Source organism: Ambystoma mexicanum, chromosome 6q, assembly GCF_040938575.1.
Source record: "Ambystoma mexicanum isolate Mex_15411 chromosome 6q, UKY_AmexF1_1, whole genome shotgun sequence".
In the NCBI taxonomy this organism is placed as follows: domain Eukaryota; kingdom Metazoa; phylum Chordata; class Amphibia; order Caudata; family Ambystomatidae; genus Ambystoma; species Ambystoma mexicanum.
In genome coordinates this window covers 1,213,345,096-1,213,363,569 of record NC_090937.1, presented here as the reverse complement: position 1 = coordinate 1,213,363,569, position 18,474 = coordinate 1,213,345,096, and positions in this window count along the sequence as shown.

The window sequence follows — 18,474 nt, the reverse complement described above, 5'->3', positions numbered from 1 at the left end:
TGGCAGTTACAAGTCACAGACACGCAGGTCAGACACACACACATGGACACCATACGTGTACATGGGACCAGCACCCATCCCTCACCCCCACCCATGTCCAGGAACAGAGACTGCCATGCTTCCATGTGTCCATTCCGCACAGAGCCCCCCATGTTGCAATAGAACACATGCACCAACCATGTGGTTCACACATCACTGTACTCACATGCCTGACCATGATGTCCCTGCACACACACATACGTACATGGCCTATGTCACACATACAGGCAGGTATCAGACAACCAGCACACTGCAACATGCCCTGTCTCACACAGTAATGCTTGGCCACTTACCGGCCAACTCCAGATGGGTCTGCCTCCGAAGGATCTGGGCGTGGAGCGCTGGGTCTACGCGTTCCAGGACCCTCATCTGGATGTCACTCAGGCGTGCCCGGCCCCCCTCCGCGAGGCGCCGGGCCTTATTGAGGGTCCTGGACCTCAAGTCCTCCCAGCGCTTCTTGATGTGCTTGATGTCGCGGGTTGCCACCCCCTCCGCGTTGATGGCAACCACTACATCGTCCCAGATCCTCTCCCGTCCTTCCTTGTTTGCGCGTGGTCTTCCGAAGAGGGCATCATAATGCCCCAGGACATGCTCCACCAGGACACCAACTTCCTTCTCACTGAAGCTGGTGGCCCTCTGCCTCTCTGGCTGGGGGTCGCCACTGGTCTCAGATGGTGCTTGCCCCGGCATGGCGACCCCCGAGGCAGGCGTGGGTGGGCAACTGGGTCCTGGGGCTGGGCTGTGGAGCGATGGTATCCCAGTCGGGAGTCTACTGTTCCAGCAGGGGTGGACACAGCAACTGGACCCCTGCAGATGGCTGATGTGCAGGCACCAAATGGCAGGGCACGGTGGCAGCAGGCAGGCAGGCAGGCAGGCAGCAGCAGATGGCACGTGGGAGGCTGCTCGGGGCACTGGGGGGCAGTGATTCGGCCTTCTGGGCAGGAGCGTGGTCTTCCGTGTGTATTCGCGTGGCCAGCTTGATACGGAGTGATTTGGCACGTGAAAAATCTGCACATCAGCGTGTAATTCGAGGAAAGGCCCTTAGCGCGTAAGCGCGTCTGCACGCATACGCATTTTCATTGGACCAAAGGCCCTCAGCGGGTGAGCGCGTCTGTGACGTGTCGTGCGAGGGTGTATCCCTCATTGCACGTGATGACAGAACACACGTGGATTTCAACCAATCGCGTGTGAAAGTTCACGGCACCCTGTAATACACGTACCCAGGCCAATCGCGTGTAGCATTTCTCGCGCACCCCTGAAATCCACGTACCCAGGCCAATCGCGTGTAGAATTTCTCGCGCACCCCTGAAATCCACGTACCCAGGCCAATCGCGTGTAGCATTTCTCGCGCACCCCTGAAATCCACGTACCCAGGCCAATCGCGTGTAGAATTTCTCGCGCACCCCTGAAATTTATATTTGTATTTATACAGTGTATGTATCCCATGACCCCACCCTGCAACCTAAGCTTTGCATTTTTCTGTACTGCTGCGCCCGGCTACCTTCGGGTTTGGTGCGCATTATAAGTGAATAAAACAAACAAACAAACAAAAACAAACAAATCCACGTACCCAGGCCGATCGCGTGTAGATTTTCTCGCGCACCCCTGTAATACACGTACCCAGGCCAATCGCGTGTGGAATTTCTCGCGCACCCCTGTAATCCACGTACCCAGGCCAATCGCGTGTAGAATTTCTCGCGCACCCCTGAAATCCACGTACCCAGGCCGATCGCGTGTAGATTTTCTCGCGCACCCCAGTAATACACGTACCCAGGCCTATCGCGTGTGGGGACACCCGCACACCCCTGAAATACACGCTCCCCGCTCTGCGTTTGCTGCTGCCCTTTGCGCTGGATTGGGGATTTTGATGGCTTTTCCCTGCGCGAGGGGCGTTCTTGGGGGCGTAACTGACGCTGCTGCAGGGTCGCTGCGCCACTCTGCGCCACGGCTGGTTGTGGATGTTGGAATCCATGAATACGCTGTGCGCCTGAATGTGTTTCGGCGCACGCGGCTGGCGCAGACTACCGCACGCGCACACTGTGCGCCAGCCGCGTGCGCCACTTGTGCGCCAAATTCTATGAATTGGCCCCTTAATCTTGTTGTGGCTTGCTCACACATGGGTACTGTCATACCATGTACGTCTAGTTTGTCTGTGGTGCTAATTTCCAGTATTGGTTGCATTTCTTTACTTAACATTGTTTCATTGAATTTGAAACAGCTTGCAAGAGTTGGCATTAAGGCCACATAATTGGCAATTGAAATAGAATATTCATTGCTACATTTGCATAGCAACTTACCCCACTTTCATTTGCAAATTTGAATGGTCCAGCAAGTTCTGTATCTGAGCGCATTTTTCGGAATTTCTGTTGCTTCTTTGCCGACGTCTCTGGTTTACATTGCCAAGTAGGTTCTTCTATGTTTGCGGTAATTGATGAAACTTTATCTTCTTTTCTTTTCTTTCCGGAATTTGCTGTTGGATTCTGTTGCATTTCTGTTTCATTTAGTTTTCTTTTACCACGTTTTACTTTATCTGGAACAGGGTATTGTTTCAGATGAGGGGGATACAGTGAACGCAATCAATTGTATTCTAGAATGCAAGGAATATCAGCTTTCACTTTACTTGCATCAAAGTTCATTAGCAATAGACCGGCAAGTGTACGTAAGCGTGATAATGCTATGTAGCTCATGCCTTCCTTAAAGGTTGTGTTTCCTATATCTATCAATGCTTTGTCTAGGGTAAGACCTTGGGATTTATGAATGGTAACTGCATATGCAAGAGTTAGAGAAAATTGCTCTCTACGTACATACATGTCTTTGAAGAGAAGGAATCGAACAATTGAGCATCCTATCCTTTTCACTTCTGAAAGTTTATCAAAGCGAATATTGACAAACTGAATGTTGCTATCACGTGGGTATGATTGAAAGCCAACAACTGTGCCAAGTGCTCCATTAACTAGCATTTGCTCTACATCAAGGTTACGCTTAAGCATTACTCTACAATTTAAGGATAATTTCAATATTTTTTCCAACCCAGCTGTGTTGGAGATTGAATTTTCTAAACTATTTAGTCTTGTTGTGGCTTGCTCACACATGGGTACTGTCATACCATGTACGTCTAGTTTGTCTGTGGTGCTAATTTCCAGTATTGGTTGCATTTCTTTACTTACATTGTTTCATTGAATTTGAAACAGCTTGCAAGAGTTGCCATTAAGGCCATATAATTGACATTTTGTGCGCTATTTGTTCCATAACATCAGTTGCACATGCATTGTCGCCATAAAGTGCATGTATGTGCCAGTTTTTCAATACAACTTGTGCTTCTTGTGATAATACATCAACTCTAATACTTTTTAAGATGTTGGCAGATTGCCTCATGTTCTCAGTTATTTCTCCATATTGGAAATGTTGCCAACATTACCTATGCTACCAACAGTTTTCCGGCAGAGTTTGTGGCCTAAGGTTTTAAAAATCGGCTCACCTTTCACTGGTGTCAATTGTAGAAGATCTCTGAATACGATAATGTGTTTCCCTGCAAAGAGTTCTTCATTGTTACTTTTGAGTACTTCTTGCAATCTGAGATGAATCAAAGCCAACATTAGGTTGGTGACCAGGCTCACTTCATCTATTAGTAGCATTTTCATTTGTTTCTACTGGAAGCAGCAGTAATCGGTGTAAAGTGACACTGCCTATGTTGTAGGCAGATAGACCTGTGGGGGCCGTAACAACAGCTGACAGTTTGTTGTTTGTCAATTGTTGAATGAACTTGCTGATGATTTTGATTAAGAATGTTTTCCCTCATCCAGCTTCACCACTGACGTACAGCAGTATAGGTTTGTAATTTTGGCAGGTGCATTCTTTATTTTCGTGTTGTACACCATGTACAATATTTTTTGTTACGTCTTCAAAAATGGTGCGCTGATCGTTGTTAAGTTTTGCTTCTTGTACAGTTAAGTCTTCTGTATCTTCTTGATACTGATACATGGTGTTTTCTACTTGTGCCGTAGCTACTTCAGCCTCATTTGCTATTAGTGGTTGTCCTAGTGGTTCTTGACTTCCTGTTACAGAAGGTTGACTACTGTCAGAAGATTCCTTATCTAGATGGGCCTGAAGTTCTTCTTCCTGTTGCTGCTCATTATGTAACATTGTTTTGTACCGCGTAAAGTTCACATCGGTGATAGCGCTTTAATTTGCTTTGAAAGCATCTTCATAGCAGTCATAGTTATCTAGTATTTCTTCCTATTTTCTCCATGGTTCGAAAAGTTGTAACAGAGACAAGTAATATAGTTCTTTCTGTTGAGGACTTTTTAATGACAATTTTACATGATTAATTAAGCTTCGTTTGGTTAGTTTCTCTAAGCTCCCTTCACAATCAGTCACTCTATATCTACGTTTACTTTCATTGGGTTTTACATTATTTTTGTATGCAAAGTTTTGAGCTATGTGGTATAGACACATGCCTTTCAGAGTGCTGCTCCTGTTTGGATAGTATGTGTCCAGTAAATTGTTTTTCAGAATGTCTTGGCTGTTGGAATCATTTCTGGCAATTGTTTCTATATCCTCATACGATTTTAGCACTCTTTTTCTAGATTTTGCAGGACCAAGACTGAACCATACTATGTTGTCTGATTTTCCATACAAAGCAGTACTGGATAAACAATCTGCTGCTTCATTGGCGCCACATTCTCTATGAGAGAGCATTTTTATGCCTAGGCTGTACAATTTTTGTGATAATGTTTTGTCTGGTGCTAGGTCATCCCAGAGGTCTTGAAGCTCTGTTTTTTCTGCTTTTGTTAAGTAGGCTGTAACATATCGTGCAACAGCAGTGGAATAGTCTGCAATGTACTGCACATCTATGTTTGCATTCCATAAGAGGGCAATGATTGCATTGTAATCATTGATATATTTTGATTCTTCCCTTCTTTTTATGTAATACGTGTTCTTAGGTGATTTACCTTTAACACTATGTCGAACTGAAGACATGAAGTTGTTTACTTTACCTGTGTCTGTAACTCGTCTAGGGAAACCAAAGCGGCATTTGGTGTAGTATTTACCTTTGTTTTTGTATTTGCGGCGACAATATTTGCCACATTTGTGTCTTTGAAATTGTAAAATCTGCCCATGCAGCTCCCTATGTGTCTGTTCAGAAGGGATTTCACAAGTGACATATTTTTGGATAAACTGCAAAATAGGGCTGTCACTGTCGTGACCAAATTTCAGTGCACCTTTCATCCATTACAGCATGTAAATATGTGGTGATCCTCTCGCTTCATATTTGTTTCTCCAAAATAAGTGCTGCACTTCTCCAAGGGGAGGAACAGTTTTATTGCAAATAAAGTGTAGCATGGCAATGAAACAATGATGGAAATATCTTGACACATTAACTGGATCTAGAAAGCAAAGTTCTCCAGGTGTTAAAATATCTATGTTGTTTTTGTTGCTGTTTACTATGCGTAGGAACTCATGTAAATCTTCCCATGCATATTCGGCACAACTATTCGTATATTCGTAATTAGCTCCTTCCCAATTCCCAGTGAGCCCTATGGGGCAAAAATGGGAATGGGGAAGGGCCATGGATAAAGGGGGAACTACCGCCCCGCCAACCTTGGAATGGGGTGGTAATTCCCCTTTTCTCCATGGTGGTACTGGTATGGTACCGGCAGCAACCATGGTGCTAATAGCACCATGGTTTACCGCATAACATGTAATGAGGCCCATAGTGTTGCTAATTCACTTTCATAGAATAGGTGGAATATGTATTCCACATTTTGTCTAAATCTGGGATATTGCGAATACATTCGTAATGAACAGTATTCTGATGCCCCAATCTGAGTGGGTCTATCATCGTATCTTCCACCTTTGCCAGTAGGAAATAGCAATGTAAAAGCACATGCTTCTATACTTTTTTCCCATATATTCATTGGTGACCCTTTGTCGCATTTGGTAAGTTTGTAGTGCATCATCTATGCTTTCATTGGAATGCAGTGGATGAATTGTGTAATGGTCTAAAAGAGTGGCTACTGTAGCAGGATCCAGAAGTTCGAATTGTCCAGTTTCTGATGGCTCTTAGTTGTTTCCCTTAAGCTTTCATCAATATTTATTTCCTTGTAGTAACATTATAGTCTTTTAAATATTGCAATGCTTGTCTAACTTTGTGTAAGTCCACTAATTGTTGCCAAATTTTTGTTGTCCTTTGTTGGTACTCCATTTACCAAGACTATTAAAGAATGCTCTATTGAACGTTCCACTCCTAGAGTGTATACATTTTCCGTTAGATCTAATGGCAAATAAACTACTTTGCCACGAATGCCTTTCACCAATTCAGAGGAAGGTAATTTTGCTGTTTTTGGATGAATGCATATAATTGCTGCTTGAAATGGGTGAGCTGTTTGAATTATTATGCTTTCATACAAATTGAGCTGCTGCAGGATTTTTGGTAATGGAAACCATTCCAAATTATTTGTAATACCACGTGAAGGAGTGTGGTTGTTGTCTAATTTTGTAGTACAGTAACTGCAACATATTAGGCGTTCAGTTAGTTCATGTTTGTTTTCTGCTAAAAGGTAGAGAGCTAATTAAAACCATTTAGAATCTTCATTGTCTTCTATTTTGTATGCTATGTCCTCGTTTTCTGTGTTCCTTTTGTAAAACGTTCTGCGGCAACACGCACACACATGGTTTGGTACTTCAGCCGATGACCTTTTAAATTGTACTATTTCTTTTCTGTATGTGTGTAGTAGAAGGTTGCTATGTGCAGAATTGTTGCTACTATGTTCTAAAACTATTGCATTTTGTAAGTGGCTCTCACTTCAAAAATACTTTTTCTGAATACAGTCAATTTCATCTTGTAAGTATTTGGGTGTACCATGCAGAAGAGTGGTATTTAGGTTGCCTAATTCTGAAGCTGGACTTTTTGCATAGTATATTTTATACACTAGATTTCTTACATTGGAATGATGTATTGATATCCTTTTGATATCATGGAAGGTGCCTTTGCAAATAGGCCCAGAAATGCAGGCTAATGAATGTCCTTTTATTCCTGTGTATTTCCGCACTGGACAAATATCCATATTTTGCAGCACTTTCATTTTACTTTTCTCTTTACCTTTTACATAGTGATTAAGGAACTGACATATAGATTTGAACGCTTTGTTTGGAATGGTACACATTGATGTGCACGGCCATTTGTATACTGCACGGTGTGGTTCTGCTGAATCGTAGAGGTAACTCTGAGTTTTCAGGGAATACATTGGTAAGCAGTGTTTCTTGTTCCATGATGGTAGTATTGATTTTCTCATACCCTCGTCCACTGCTATGGATGGCAATTGTGTTTGTTTGATTCTGTTTGTATGCTTCTTCATTAAAATATGGTTCTGTGGTTGTTGCGTGCCTCCATTCACCACCACAAACATGTATGAAATAAGTTTTGTTCACATTCCGTTTATTGCTCAGTTTCTTTTGTAGTTTAGTACTTAGTTTTGTTAGTGCTTTCATCCTATTTAACACTAATATAAACAACTTCCTTTTGAGGAGGACTGCACTGTCCACGAGACCTTGTAGGATTAATTTTCTACAGTAGTTTTTAAGGGGTGAGAATGATTTCGGTCCTCTTCTTAGTAAATTCTGAAGGACTCTGTGATGAAACATTTTTGATAAAATACTTTTTTTACTATGCGTTCTTGTTACACTATCAGGATTATTAGGAGCATGGTTAGCTGTACTGGTAGTCGTTTGTTTGACAACATTTTTGTGTTTTGTGACACATTTTGATGGAGGAGGTAAAGTTTCGGTAGTTGAGACTTCCTTTGTTTTGCTAACCAACTGCATTAGCTGGTTTGTTCTAGCATTCTCTACAAACTCTACAACAGGTGGATGCTTACATTGGCCACTTTTATTTTTATTTGCTCTACTTTTACGTTCCTTTCTACGGAGTTGCTTTTTGGTAGGCATTCTTTGGCATCTGTTGAAAAAAAAGGTATACTTTGGTCTGTTGTCCAATCACTGTCTGTGTGCTGTGTGCATGTGTGCATGAGTCTGATGGGGAAGGTCTTTGTCATGGTGTGTCGATGTGCATTGGACTCCTGCAATGATTTGGTAAGGCTACTTTATTGTTTCTATACTACTACAATGTGCTTCAGATGAGAGTACAAAGTGGCCTACTTGTGACGAAAACCATTATTAATGAACGAAATGCCATAAACTTGCAACAGCAACTTCTTTTCTAAATCTAACCTTCTAAGGATTACGTATGTTATTTGAGTTCCAAACACACAGGGATTTGTGAGCCATTCTGCCTGTTATTCTTTGTTCAATAAATGGATATTTGTAGGTAGAATGGTTTAGAAATCAATGTTTGCTTTGGTGCCCAAAATAAACAAATAACCCACACAGCCTCTTTGAGGAGTAGTTACAATATAATGGAAGTACTGTACTTACTTGTTTTTGCAAAATAACTAGGTTTCTTCTGGTATGTTGTCTGCAGTGTAGATGCTGTTGATTCTCAGGAGAGTAGTCTTCACTGCAGTGCAAAAAAAACAAAATCAATGACTTAATGTGTTTACAGCAGTGATAATACTGCACACATTAATTGTGCTTCTTTCGTCACAGCATTCTACTTTCATATGTTAACACCGTGCATGTGTGCATTTCACTTCACGCTGTGCAATCTTTCCATGGAATTTGCAATATGGTACTTGAAAGTCCTTCAAAATTGCTAACAATTTTAAGTTTATGGAAAAGCCCTGTTTTTTACACAGTGGGCCTCAATCCGACCTTGGAGGTAACCACGCCGCTATTTGCGGCATTGCTGCCTCCAAAAACGTTCCGACTCAGCACTGGTGAATGGAGTAATTAACGGTACCGTAAATTATGGTGCCATTATTATCACTAAAGTCCCTTTGCAGGTCCCGTCCTTAGAAGCAGGCGTAAAGGAAGGACCCGCAAAGGGAACTCGTAGTAGGGCGGTAAGGTTTTAAAGGCACCGGTCTCGTTACCGGTGACCATTAACCCATACCGCCCTACTCAGAATGTGGCCCACTGTACTATGTATAGGTGAGAGGTTTGTAAGCGATAGGGCACAGTAGTAGATGGGGAAAAATGTTCTACTTGCAAATTAAAAGCACAATGCCGAAAAATCGGGAGACCCTCAGAGGGAGATGTCACCACAGCAATCGGGAGTGCTTACTTTTCTCATACGATTACATTGCAAGTTGCATTACTATAGCCCGTACACAGTACACAACTCTGACATTTTCACATACAAAATTGAGTTCTGCCCCAAATAGGCATGCTTGCAACATATGTATAGGTTATGCGGAAGACAGTAAGCAGTTGTGTGGTTTGTCAACCATAAATCGGACATCTTGCACTTAAAAGGGGGAATGTTGGTATGTATTGCCTGTGCACATTTAGCGCCATTAATTTGTCTAAATTAAATCATAAGGGTTGGGCATGTTCTCTGATTACAATATACATACCTGTATTATATACTCATGCATGTGGGCATGCATGGAGCTGTACGTAGAAATTTGCAATACTTGCACGGTAGCTTATGAAGTAGGTGCTTTGCAATGATATGCGACTTCCATTCACAATCATCGACAGTAATTTTGAAGTGCGCAATGTTGATGACGGAGTTAGAATTAGCGATGTTCAATGTGATTGGTGGATAGTTGTGTGACTGCTTAGTTGTGTCCAATGAGGGTCTCGACTTGGTACCGCTTTGGAAACGGTGGATGGACTGGGTAAGAGTTACATGCCGCGCGTAAGTAACGCTTGTCCGCAGGTAGGGCGTGTCACATACAGGTTTCTACAGCAAATCCTGCATGGAAACGGGACTGTAGGCATCAGCCAATTTGATGTTCACATTACTATTTTGTGTGGAAAGATGGTCCGTACAGTGAAGATGGCAGAGGTGCAGAGGGTCAGGGTTCTGGTGATTGGAGACATTTTTATGCATGGATTACAACACTATGCCGAGAGTAGGCATGTGGCACACAATTTCGATGTCAGAGGAGTAGAGGTGGTGTGTTGCGCTGACACTGATGGTAATGCTATGGCAATTCTGCTATTTGCAGAGACATGCGTACAATGACCACTCCTCATGTGGTAATTTGGCACTACGGTGCTTCCCATTTGGGATACGTGAGTTCACGTACTTTGTTGGCCGATTTGGCACAGTTGGTTGAAGCACTCATGACCATCTTCCCAACAAAGAAAGTAATTTTTTCTGCTTTGCTGCCTAAAATAAAATAGGACACAATTCTGTTTTCTGTCCAGAAGAAAGTATTGGGAGGTGTATCATCAATCGCGGCATGCGTGCATTCATGATACAAGCTGGTATGGTTTTCTGAAGCCACGATAACATTGCTTCAAGCAATGCAGATTATTTCAAAGCAGATGGTGTTGCGCTATCTTCTTTGGGAAATGCGATGTTCTTTTGGAACGTAAGGCTTGCTTTAGAGAAGTTTCTGTAATGGTTGTAGGAGTAAAGCAAGGGCAAAAAATACAAAAAAAGAAATAAAATAACAGATGTCTGTATGGTATCGGGCCAAAAATAAAAAAAAACAACAGCTCCTTTCAGCGCCCATCTTAAAGGGTAAAAAGGGGAATGACACTTTAATGTACCGTCGTCATGCTCTGATCCTATACATGTCCGCAAACATGGCGGTATTTCGCAGCCAGCGCGTATCACCAACAGGGATTCAGGGATGGAAACGTATGCAAATGAGAATGAGCGGAGCTAGGGATTGGTCCATAAAGTTCAGTAGGTGTGTTCTGAACTGTGCACTTTAGTAAGACCGTCTTCTCCTTGACATGACACCACACAGCCATGGCTTTCCATGCTCGAAAACAGATTATCTGGATTTTGGGAGACTCATGGATACATTGGTTGAAGGTGCATGCAGAAAGCTGCAGTTTATCTGCAGATCTCAGATTTCCTCATGCGGAGGTGCAGTGGCATGGCATGCTTGGCATGAGGTGGCTGGACTTGGTACCTCTCTGTGTTACTTTACTGACAGAGTGTCCTCCAGATATACTTATCATTCACTGCGGATGAAACAGTTTGGGCAATGTCTCTGAAATTTCTTTGCAATTTGCAATGAAGGAAGGACTTGCGAAGTTCATGGACATGTTTCCAAATTGTCACATAATTTTTTCCCATAATGCACAAAGACAAATATGGCTGCGTTCTTCTGCTTTTTGTCCACAAATGGAGAAAGCGAGACGCAATGTGAATAAGGCTGTTTGTGAATTTTTAAGAGATGTTGGCATGTCCTCCTTCCACAATGAAAACATTTTGTTTCACAGCTATTTCATTTTCCGCGGACATGGAGTCCACCTCACATATGCTGGCAATCAGATTTTTCTTTGCAATGTACAAAATTCATTGCAACCTCTTCTGAATTCACACTAACCTATCTGACAATCCATTTTCTCCAATCCACAGTTTTTGACCCACACAACACACCACCAAAAGGCTCTTTTTAGATCCACCACTTGCTCCCAACGTCCATTTCATTGTGTTTGCTTCACTTGCAACTTCCCTTTTTCCCCTACGACTGTCCGCAAACTTTTCCACTACTCCACAGGGGTTTACGACCATCACTTCATAGTTCTATCTTTAAACTGAAAAAGGCGGCTCTGAAAAGAGCCTTTGCAGTAATTTTTGTTGTTTTCACGTTCATTGCTTCACAGCACACGACACACTAGGAGAAGAGGCCAAAGGAGGGTAAGGAAGGGACACCAGCCACGGGGATAAGAAAGGGCAAATGGACAGAGAAAGATATAGGGTGAGCTTTATTCAGGTAAGGAGCAGATCTGCTGGAGCTCTGCGACCGTAGCCTCATAAGCACTTTGAAAACTCTCACCCCCCGCAGAGTACTGCATCACAATAAATACACACTATTGTCACCTTTGAAAGGTAAGGGTCAACAGCATTGAGAATGGCTTGTGAGGCAGCTGGAGGGAGGCGCGCCCCCACAGGTGTGTTTCTTGTGGTGGGAGGATCGGACACGGAGGATGCTGTGGAGGAACTCATGCGACTAAGCTCTTCACATGCCACCACCTTGCAAATGTCCACAGTGTGGAACGAAGTGAGGTGTCGCTTCATGGTTGTCGGACCAAAGCTGTACAAACCAACTCTCCCGCGTCTCAGCACCACCTCGCACTGGTTACACTTCACCAGGTTCGCACGTGCTTTTGGTACATTCCCATAAAGGGAAAACAACCGTCACACCCACGACTCCCAGCGAGTGCTCCTACTGCTGAGTTCTGCCACTTCATTCTGTTCTTCTTCTTCATCAATGACATTTGTGATGTCATCTTTGATGTCCTGGGTGTTAGTCTTAGCAGTGCACGGTGGTGGCGCGAGTTATGGTTGCTTAGCTTACCATAACTGGCGAATTTCAAGGGTTTTTCGGTTTTACTTGGAACCATAACGTCCCTTTAACAAAGTTTTTTCACTGAATTTCATAGGTTTTTAGTAGCGCAACTTAACCATAACGTCCCTTTAACAAAGTTTTTTTCACTGAATTTCATAGGTTTTTAGTAGCGCAACTTAACCATAACGTCCCTTTAACAAAGTTTTTTCACTGAATTTCATAGGTTTTTAGTAGCAAAACTTAACAATAATGACTTTGACTTTATATACATGTCATATGGAACTGACTAGATCTCTTCTTATGAACTTGATGTCCGCGAACTTATTTAATGTTCGCGGACATGTTCGGAGAACAGTACCACTACCTAAAAACTGTGGGGGGGTGAGGGGGTATGTTTGATTGTTATATCATAATATAAGAACATTTAACAAATTCAAAAAGCAGCACACAAACACATTATATATAGTAATACATAAGAAATGCAACCCATATATGTAACACACTAACCATTCATTTAAATACAATATGTTCTGAAATGGAATATACCATAAGAACATAAATTGGCCTCCAACATAATTACCTCACAGACACAACAGAACTGAGAACAAGACCAGACCCACTGAATACATAGGACTTATCTTACCAGAAATAGCAAGTGTACTTCATTTTACTCATATATTTATAAACTTTCTGTATTAGATTAAAAAATATATTATCTTTTCTTTTTTTTTCTCACAGAAATGTCTAGTACTCTGGAATGGCTAGAGGACAATTTCCCACATGAAGAAATGTCACAAGATAATGAAACTAATGGTAAACACTTTATAATATAAACCATTTAAATATTATTATTTTGTATACATTTAACATATATATATTTTTTTTATACAGAGCATAACAAAATAGAAACTACCTCTGAAGAAGCTGTTATGGAAAACACGCTTGACAACATAAAAGAAAAAATTGATTTACTGTTGACCAATTTTAATAATTTGAAAACTTTTGTTGAAGATCATTTTAAAACAAAAACGTCATACCATTGCCCCACATGTACTTGTCCCTCCTCACCATATCCCAGTCAATTATCCCCAAACCCTCTCCATAATCCAAAACGTTTTGATGAGATTTCCATCCCTTCCTCACCTACTACCAATCATGTTGAAACCGCAAATTATCCTGTTTTTGTTTCTGTTTCTGCCTCACCTTCTCTGTCATAAATTATTAATATATGTTAAATAAAGTTTAATTTTTATATTGTATTGTGAACAGTTTCCGTTTTTTTTTTTAAACAATAAAAGTGTCCGCGGACAGTGCGAGTGTTCTGAAATGTTCGTACATAAACGAAAATGGAGGTGTCCTGAAGAACACCACACCTGTTCGTACTGTTCACTAGCAAGTTGAAACTGTTCTAAGAACACACGTGGTGTCCTGAAATGTTCATAAAGAAACAAAAATTAAAGTGTTCTAAAGAACACTATATCTGTCCGTAATGTTCGCTATCAACTTAAAACTGTCCTAAGAACACAATTGGTGTCCTGAAATGTTTGTAAATAAACAAAAATGATGTGTCCTGAACAAAAGTACAACTGTTCGTAGTGTTCGCTACCCAATTGAAAGTGTTCTAAGAACACAATTGGTGTCCTGAAATGTTTGTACATAAACTAAATTACACGTGTCCTGAAGAACACTATATTTGTCCTTACTGTTTGCTACTAAGTTTAAACTGTTCTAAGAACACATGCGGTGTCCTGAAATGTTCGTTTCACGTGTGACGCACTTTTAATTACTTCAGATCCCGAACAGTGTCCGTAGGACATCAATGCGCATGCGCTAACCAATCTTCGTGCACTTGATGTCCTGCGGACAGGCGCTTCCTTCGCAGACTAGTTCGCAAACAGATCATATGACCGCGCCCACGCTCATCGTGTGTCCTGAAATGCGGACACTGTTCGTGTCCCCGAACAATTTAAAAGTACATTTTCAGTTAATCCATAATATTTTTCAATAAAATCTCACCATGCCACAAGTCCCACATAGCAATCTTGAGTTTCTATATACCTTTTGAAACTTTCCGATCCTTTTTTTGTGTTCGATCTGTCCGCGCACAGTGCGCATGTCCGCGGACCACGCACAAGCACCCCTATAAAAGACCACGCCCAAGAGCTTATTCCCATTGTGTTTCTGGCTATTCTTCAGAACACAGTGATTTTTGCTGCCACCTGCAAACTACACCATCATCGACATGGCATCCTTGGCTGCTGAACTGCCACTTGGTGCTGCACCTGCTTCAGCACCACCACCCCCTCCACCACCACCACCTCCCCAAGGGCCTGAAGACGGGAACAGGACTGAGGATGCGGAGGAGGAAGAAGAGGATGATGAGAATGAGGTAGAGGAAATCCCTACTACCCGCACTAGGCGTGAGTCTTGGGTGTGGCGGTTATTTACCATTCATGGGAATGGTCCTAAGGCTCGTGCGAACCATGTTACCTGCAATGAGTGCAAAATGATACTCAGTCGCGGGAAGCACGGTAACTACAGCTTTGGGACCACTACTATGAAGCGACACCTGAGGTCATTTCACTCTGGGGCTATTCGCAGGGTTGTACCTTGCGAAGAACGTAGCAGGTTGATTTCCTCTACTTCATCCTCTGTTTCTGATCCTGTCACCACAAGGACCACTTCTGTGGGACAGCGTCTTTCTCAAGCTGCCTCACAGGCCATACAGAATGCTGATGACCCTTACCTTTCGAGGGTCACAGTTGTATGTATGTACTGTGACACAGTACTCTGCAGGGGGCACGACTTCGGAGTGCTTTTGAGACTATCGTCTCAGAGCACGAGAAGACCTGCTCACTACCCAAATAAAACCCACTCTACATCTTCCTCTCTCAGCTCGCCCTTTCGTATCTCTGTGGTTGGTGCCCCCCCCTTTACCCTCCTTTACCCTCCTCTCCTAGTGTGTCGTGTCTGAAAAACCAAAAAAAATACAAAATTACAAAAATAAAAAAAAAATAAGGCTCTTTTCAGAGCCGCCTTTCCCAGTTAAAAAATAGAAGTGAAAATAAATGAAGCAGGGCTCTTTGTATTTTTTAGAAGTCCGCAAACAGTTCGCGAACATTAAAAAAATTGGGTTACTACTCCATCACAAACATTGTAATTTTCTCTGGAAAGAAGTGGTGGCTCTGAAAAGAGCCTTTGAGTGGTGTTTGTAAGTAAAAAATTGTAAATGCTTAACATCTACTTCAAAATCGTTGTTGTAATTCCAAAAAAGGTTGCAATGCATTTTGTACATTTCTCAGAAAAATCTGATTGCCAGCATAAGTAAGATGGACTCCATCTCTGCGAAAAATGTATGTACTACAAAACATAATATTTTCATTGTGAAAAGAAGACATGCCAAAATCTCTTAGAAAGCCACAAACAGCCTTATTAACATTGCGCCTTGCTTTTTCCATTTGTGGACCAAATGAAGAAGAAGGAAGCCACATTTGTCTCTGCGCAATCCGTGAAAATATCACTTGAGAATTAGGAAACATGTCCATAACCTTCCTCAGTCCTTCTTTCATAGCAAATTGCAAAAAAATTCCAGTCACATGCCCTAAACTGTTCCCTCCACAATGAATTATAATTATGTCTGGATGTTGCTCTGTCTCCAAAGTAGCACAGAGAGGTAGAAAATCCAACCACTTCATTCCACGTACTCCATGCTAGTGTACTTCCACATGTGGGAATCCAAGATCTACAGCTACTCCACAGCTTTCTGCATGCACCTTCAACCAATGTATCCACAAATCTCCTAAAATCCAAACAATCTGTTTTCTGAAACACACAGCCATAGCTATCTTTTGTTCTCTCAGCAAGAAGAGTATCTCAGAAAATCTCTCCTGGCACAACACACCCACCAAACTTTCCTGACCAATCCCTTTCAGTGCTTATTCTCATATGCATGACTTCTGAACCCAAAAATCCCCGGATGTAACTCCCGATGTCCGGGAACTACCGCCATGTCCGCGGACATATCGTAACATGAACAGCCCTTCTACCATTTCCACTACACACTCTCTGCCATTCCCTCATTGGATGTACCTCAAAAATCACATGACCATGCACCAATCACATTCAAGACCTCTACATCTAACTGCATCATCATAGATCAGCACTGCAAATGTACTCTGAATCTCTCTGAGTACAAGTGTCATATCATTGGCAAGCAGCATCTGCCACAAATACTGTACAAGTCTTCAAGATTTCTACTTGCAGCTCCATGCATATCTATATGCATGAACACAAACTTCAGGTATGCATATTTGCTGTATAGTAGCTGACATAGCTCTCAACCATTTTTGTTTTACAGGCGGGTGAAATCACCCGATTTTGTTTTTAGTGGGTGAGACGCCCATTGGAATGAATGGGCGTGCAGGAGGCTTGGCGGGTGAGTCTGCCCTTTACAAGGCGTGTGACACCCGCCAAAAGCGTGTGAGTTGAGAGCTATGGTAGATGAACACATTTTCAAACAGACTTTTACCTTGTAAAATCTGTAAAATGAATTTACTGTACTTTTTTCAATTTCCTAAAATCAACTATCACTTATACACCTTTATACTTTTTACTTTCTATATGCACACACACTCAAATCATGTTAAACTAACATTTTTTAAATGAAATATATAGACTACATATATTCAAACAAAATTGCATGCAAACACAATCTATGTTTAAACCTTTATAAAAATACTTATACAATTTCATATTTTTTGTTTTTATTTATTTATTTACTTAATTACTTTAAATTAGACATGACATTGAGGCGCTATTACCTAGAACAGTTTACTTACAGAAATAGTGGTATTCACTAATATATTATAAATTTCACAAGACATAGTAAAGATATTTTATTTTTGCTACAGTTAGTCATTCAATACAATTTGTTCATTAAGAACATATCATATGTACTGAACTGATGCAATGTATCCTATGTAAATAAATTAGTTTAATGGTTTTACAGAAGGCACTGAGGATTTCAATTAAAAAAATCAATATCTAAATTAAAAACAGTGCTATATACAAACAAAGTTACTAATTTGAAGCTTTTACAGTTGCAGTGAAGACCAGTTTCCTAAAAAGAAGCAGCCGAATTCGAAGAAGAAAGAAAAACTAAGAAGTTACCTGTTAATTTAATAAAAAAAGTAAGTAAAATATCCCCATAATATTTATATTATTAATCAAATATACTATAACATTAATACCAGCTATTTTGGTTTCTTAAAATAGAGATTTTGTACCATTTTGTCCAAAAATTTCCATGTCGTAAACAGCGATTTACAACCAGAATGGCCCACAAATTTCTATTTTTGGACACACAAATTAGCCAACTGAACCACTGCAATTTTCATATTATAGAACAAACAACTGTTTTAATTGTATAGATTAGATTTACTATTTGTACTTTTCCACACCACTAGCTTACTTTTTTTTTGTCATCTGAACCCCAGTTTAGTGACACATAAATTCAAGAATACCTATCCCTACTAGTTTTAGTTCCCAATGCACAATCACACCATTACATACATCTTTATCATCTTACTCAAACACTCATGCACACAGCACACATACATTCCAGAACACCCCAACCCATATCTTCTTTATTTTTTTCAACAGACCCTAAAGAATGCCTACCAAAAGACAACTCTGTAGAAAGCAACGCAAAATTAGAGCAAATGAAAATAAAGGTGTCCAACATAAGCATCCATCTCTAGCAGAATTTGTAAAAAAAAGTTGAAACAAAACAGCTAATACAATCATTTAGTGAAACACAAGAGGTTTCAAGTACAACAACTTCGCTTCCTCTATCAAAATGTAAAACAAACCAAAAAACAATTAACAGAAAATCAGCTATCAGTACAGATAAAACTACTTCTTCAAATTTTAATATAGTGCAAAGTAAGCATTCCAAGAAAAGTATTTTAGCCAAAATATACCGTCACAAAGTCCTTCAAAATCTTATAAAAACAGGAGAGAAATCAGGTTCAAAGCTTAAAACCTATCGTAGGAA